We start from the raw sequence: 5,730 nt of genomic DNA, 5'->3' as shown, positions 1-5,730 counted from the left end.
TCTAACGACCAATAGCAAGCAAGAGGCGGGACAGAAAAGGCACCGGAAATGCTTCTCCTCCAACCAATCAGAGGACAAGGGCGGGGCCCATTTCTCAGCGAGAATCCCCGGACCCGAAACGTCAGCTGTATTTACTCCGTCACAGAAGCTGCGAGACCCGCTGGGCTTTGTTTTTGGTCACGTCATTCGTGCGGCGGGTGGGCGGGGTTATTCTTCCACCAATCAGGGGGAGACAATGGGAGCTGCGGATGCTGGAGAGTGTGAGATAACAAGCTGTGGAGCTGGATGGACACAGCAGGACAAGCAGCATCTCAGGGGCACAAAAGCTGGTGTTTCGGGCCTCGACCCTTCTTCATAAAAGGGGGATGGGGCGAGCAATGGGAGGGGGAGTGTTTAGTGCGAACCGAACATGGGTGATCTGCAAAGTTGTGACCAAGACTCCGCTTGGTTTCTCCGGTGTAGCGGAGCCACAATGGGAACAGTGGATGCAGTCTACCACATTAGCTGATGTGCGGCCTTTGATCGAGATGAGTGGGGGGGAGAGGGAGGGGTAGGGGCAGGTGGAGCACTTTATGCGGTTACAGGGAAAAGTGCCGGGTGTGGTGGGGCTGGAGGAGAGTGTGGAGTGGACAAGAGAGGCTCGGAGAGAGTAGTCCATCCGGAAAGCAGACAAGGGATGGGACGGGGTGTGAGGGATGAGTTGTGCAAAATGTGGGAGACGCGTTCGAGGGAGTTCTCAACCACTGAGTCGGGGGACGTTGCGGTCCTTGAAAAATGAGGACATCTGAGATGTACAGGGGCGGAATTCCTCATCCTGGGAGCAGTTGCAGCGGGATTGGGAATAGAGAATGGCATATTTGCACGAAGGTGGGTGGGAGGAGTTGTATTCCAGGTAGCTGTGGGAGTCAGTGGGCTTGAAATGGATATTGGTTTCTGGGTGGTTGAAGGAGATGGAGACAGAGAGGTCCAGGAAGGAGGGAGAGACATTACAGATGGTCCAGGTGAACTTAAGGGTTGGGCGGAAGGTGTCAGTGAAGTGGATGAACTGTTTGAGCTCCTCGTGGATGCATGAGGTGGCGTCGATGTAGCCATCACTGTAACGGAAGAAGAGGTGGAGTTTAGGGCCTGTGTAAGTATGGAAGAGGGATTGTTCCACATAACCTACAAAGACGCAGGCCCAGCTTGGGTCCCTGCAGGTATCCATGGCCACCCCTTTTGTAGGTAGTGGGAGGAATTGAAAGAGAAGTTGTTAAGGGTGAGGGCAAGTTTGGCTAGGCGGATGAGGGTGTCAGCGGAGGGGGACTGGTTGGGCCTGCGGGATAGGAAGAAGCGGATGGCCTTTAGGCCATCTGTATGGGGAATGCGGGTGTATTGGGACTGGACGTGCATGGTAAAGATGTGTTGGGGCTGGGGAATTGTAAGTTTTGTAGGAGATGGAGAGCGTGGGTGGTGTCACAGATGTAGGTAGGGAGTTCCTGGGCTAAGGGTGAAAAAATGAATTCCAGTTAGGTGGAGATAAGTTCAGTGGGGCAGGAGCAGGCAGAGATAATGGGTCAACCAGGGCAGGCAGGTTTGTGGATTTTGGGAAGGAGATAGAAGCGGCCGTTGCAGGGTTGGGGAATGATGAGGTTGGAAGCTGTGGGTGGGAGGTCATCTGAGGTGATGAGGTTGTGGATGGTTTGGGACATGATGGTTTGGTGGTCGGGTGTGGGGTCATGATTAAGAGGGCAGTAGGAGGTTCTGTTGGAGAGTTGGCATGTAACCTCAGTGTTGTAGAGGTCAGTGAGTCATACTACAACTGCGACTTCCTTGTCCATGGGTTTTATGGTGAGGTTGGGATTGGAGTGGAGGGCTGCACGTTCTGCAGGGAAGAGGTTGGAGTGAGTGCGAGGGGTGGAGAAGTTGAGGCGTTTGATGTCACGGTGGCACTTGGCGATGAAGAGGTCGAGGGAGGGTCGGAGACCTTGGGATGGTGCCCAGGAGGAGGGAGTGCATTAGAGCTGAATGAAGGGGTCAGCAGACGGAGTGTTAGGCTGACGGTTAGAGAAGTAAGCATGGAGGGAGAAGCAATGGAAAAACTACTGAACGTCCAAGCATAACCGGTATTGATTGATGTGTGGGTGCAGGGGGACAAGGGTGAGCCCCTTACTGAGGACTGATCATTTGTCCTCAGTAAGGGGGAGGTCTGTGGGGATGGTGAAGACTCGACAGGGCTCAGTGTTTCTGTCTCCTCTGGAGCTGCTGGCTGTGCTGGCTGTGGACATCGGAGATGGTTGTGTGTCGAGTTGCGTCAGCAGTGGGCAGAGTTGCATTGGCATGGGCGGAGTTGCATCGGTGGTGGGCGGAGCGCCGTTTGCATTGGTGGTGGGAGGAGCGGGGTCGGAGGAGGCAGCAGCGGTGATGGTCGGTGTGCTCTCAGTGTCTGTGGTGTTGGACTCGGAAATGGCGGCTGTGGCATTTGCTGTCCCGGAAACGGTGTATCCGGCGGTGGAGGATGTGAAGTCATCCCTGGTTGCTCCGACAGTGGCCACATGGCCAATGCTGCGGGCACATTGTGGGGGAGTTCTTGGGTAGGGTTGGGAATTTGGGAGGTGTAGGCTGCCCGTTTTGGAAGGTAGGCACCAGGAAGTTTACTGTACTTACGGTTTTTTGTGTCCACCAGAGCTAAGTAGAATTGTGAGTTCAGGTTCTGGATCCTATGAAGAATAAAAAACAGGAGAGGTCCTTTGTAGGTTTGAGAGAGGGAGGCTCTGAGATGAGGTAGGCTGGATTGCAGTGCCTGGAGATGCTGTCGCATTGCTGCGAGTATGTGTTTCAGGAGTCGCTGGGAGAAACACTTCTGAAGTGTTGTAATGTTCTGGATGTAGACATTGTCACGTTTGGGGCCAAGTTGGGAAGGCTTGAACGTGGACTGTAGTCCAATGGGGATGATCTGGTTCCATAGGCAGGTACAAAGGAAGGTGATGTGGCTGTAGTACCTGGTTTGCTGCAGGATGTGGTCGAGCAGTCTCATGGCTGAAGAGGGCAGTTTTTGGACACTTTTCCAGAGTAACGGTGAAACTGCATTAGGCTGTGTGCATGATGAAATCCGAAGCCATCCAGAAATGATTGACTGAAGTGATTCCTTCGAGAAGTATTTATCTTCAGAGCAAATCATGACCAGACTGGCCCTGGATTTATTGAACTTCAGGCGAATGAAACATGATCTTGTTTAAACGCAAAATATTCTGAGCAGTCTTTTCAAGTTGAGTGCTGAAACATGATTTCCATGTGTGCAAGAGATTAACACCACAAGATGGACCGTTAAACTGGAGAATATGTCAGTTAGACAATGGTGGCTTATTTCTTTTACACTTTCAAAGGATTGTGTGTTGATGGAAGTCTTTCCAGAGAGACATGGAGGATACATCATTGAATATTCTTAAGAGAGAGGCAGACAGACTCTTGACTAACAATAACACACCAATGTTATAAGGGGTGGAGAGGAATGTTTATTTGAGGCCACATCATTCAAGAGCTCACCGCATGCCAGGCTTGGTTTGATTTTTCTAATCACTTACTCCTGATCCAAGTTTTCACATGGCCACGAAGGCGCTGCCTTTCAGAATGATGTGTACAACTTGCAAATACGATTTTTGAACAACACTATGAAAATACTCAGGAAAGTTTCATGGTTTTTCAGCAAGATCAGAGACATAGAACAAAGTTAAAATCTCAATAAACCTGCTTTAGTGAACAGATTGGGCTGAATATATGTCCTTCATAGTACAGATTACTTTTATTTGTACTGTTGAGATGACTTTTGTTGGCAAGACCAGCAATTATTGCATATGTCTAATTTCCATTCAGAATATGATGGTGAAACCCAGGGACACTAATATATGTTTCATGGAGATGTTCAGGATTCTGAAGAAGTGTCAGTGTATGGACAATGATATAGATTCAAGCCAGGATGCTGTCTGGTCTTGGAGATTGTAATCATCATCACTTGATGCTCACAACATATGGAAATTGTGATCAGAGATAATGGGAACTGCAGATGCTGGAGAATCCAAGATACCAAAGTGTGAAGCTGGATGAACACAGCTGGCCAAACAGGCTCTCTGGAGCTCAAAAGCTGACATATTATGGAAATTGTGAGACTGTTTTTTCTGTTTTCAAAAATTAAGGTCAGAGAGCAATTCAGCATAAAAACAGGACCTTCAGCTCAACATGTCTGTTCCAATAAAAAAAACAAAACTAAATTAATCACACTTACCTTGACGTCGACACCCACTAGGCATGGCATTTTGAGTGCTCCTCCAGCTGCTTCAAAAAATGCTACGTTGTCTTTAATTATCTGTGACTTGAGCTGTGATTTGGCTTTTTCTTTCACGTTATGCATGAACTGCATTTTGCAAATATATCCCACAACATCAAATACAGCAATTAGCTCTATAGATCAATATTTTTTCTGGAAAATCAGACTTTCGTTTTCATTCATTTGGGATTTTAGTGGAGCTAGACCGGCAGTATTTGACCTTGAAAACTTCCAGCTAGAAGTTCACCAAATTGGAAATGTAGTGAACACTGGAAAAGGTTACTTCAGAGTAAAATGGGATCTTGATCAGATGGGACAATGGACCAAGGAATGGTAGGTAGATTTAATTTGAAAAAATCGGACATGTCGCATTTTGGAAATCAAATTAGGGCAGAACTTGTGCTCTAAATGGTAAGGCCCTGGGGAGTATTGCTGAGCAATAAGTCCTGATGTGCAGGCGCCTGGTTCCTTGAAAGTGGATTCAGAGAAAGATAGGATAGTAAAGAAAGCACTTATCATAGAACATAGAATATTACAGTGCAGTGAAGGCCCTTCGGCCCTCGATGTTGTCCTGAAATGTGAAACAATCTGAAGTCCACCTAAACGACTTTATTCCATTATCATCCACATGTTTATCCAATGACCATTTAAATGCCCTTAAAGTTCGGAGTCTACTACTGTTGCAGTTGGTACAACTTGCCTTTATTGGCCAGTGCATTGCGTGTAGTTGTTGGGAGGTCCTGTTGTGGCTGTACACTGGTTAGGCCACTTTTGGAATATTGCATGCACTCCTTGTCTCCCTGCTATCGGAAGGATGTTGTGAAAATTGAAAAGGTTCAGAAAAGACTTGTAAGAATGTTGCCAGGGTTGGAAGGTTTGAGCTGCGGGGAGAAACTGAATAGGCTTTTGCCTGGAGGTTCGAAGTCTGAGGGGTGACCTCACTGAGATTTATAAAATCAGGAGGACATTAGATAGGGTATCTAGACAAGGTGTTTTCAGCGGGATGTATGAGTCCAAAATTAGAGGTTGTGCGTTTAGGGTGAGCTGGAAAAGATTTAGAAGGAACCTCGGGGTAACATTTTCACACAGAGGGAGGTGAGTGTGTGGAATGAGCTGCAAGGGGAAGTAATGGAGTTTGGTACAATTACAACATTTGAAAAGATGGGTATGTGACTAGGAAAGGTTTTGAAGTATATGGGTCAAAAGCTACCAAATGGGACAAGATTTATTTGGGATATGTAATTGGTATGGATGAAGTGAACTGAAGCCTCTGCTTCCATTCTTCACAACTTTCTGACTCAATGATTTGGTGAATTTCTGATGAATAGTTACACACAGGATATTTTTCACTAGAAGTTGATTATCTCATTGAATATCAAGGTGGACCTTTTGGATTGCCTCCTGTTGGAGATAATTCCTGCCCGGCAACA

Source organism: Stegostoma tigrinum, unplaced genomic scaffold (assembly GCF_030684315.1).
Source record: "Stegostoma tigrinum isolate sSteTig4 unplaced genomic scaffold, sSteTig4.hap1 scaffold_90, whole genome shotgun sequence".
Classification (NCBI taxonomy): domain Eukaryota; kingdom Metazoa; phylum Chordata; class Chondrichthyes; order Orectolobiformes; family Stegostomatidae; genus Stegostoma; species Stegostoma tigrinum.
This window is presented reverse-complemented; position numbering follows the sequence as displayed.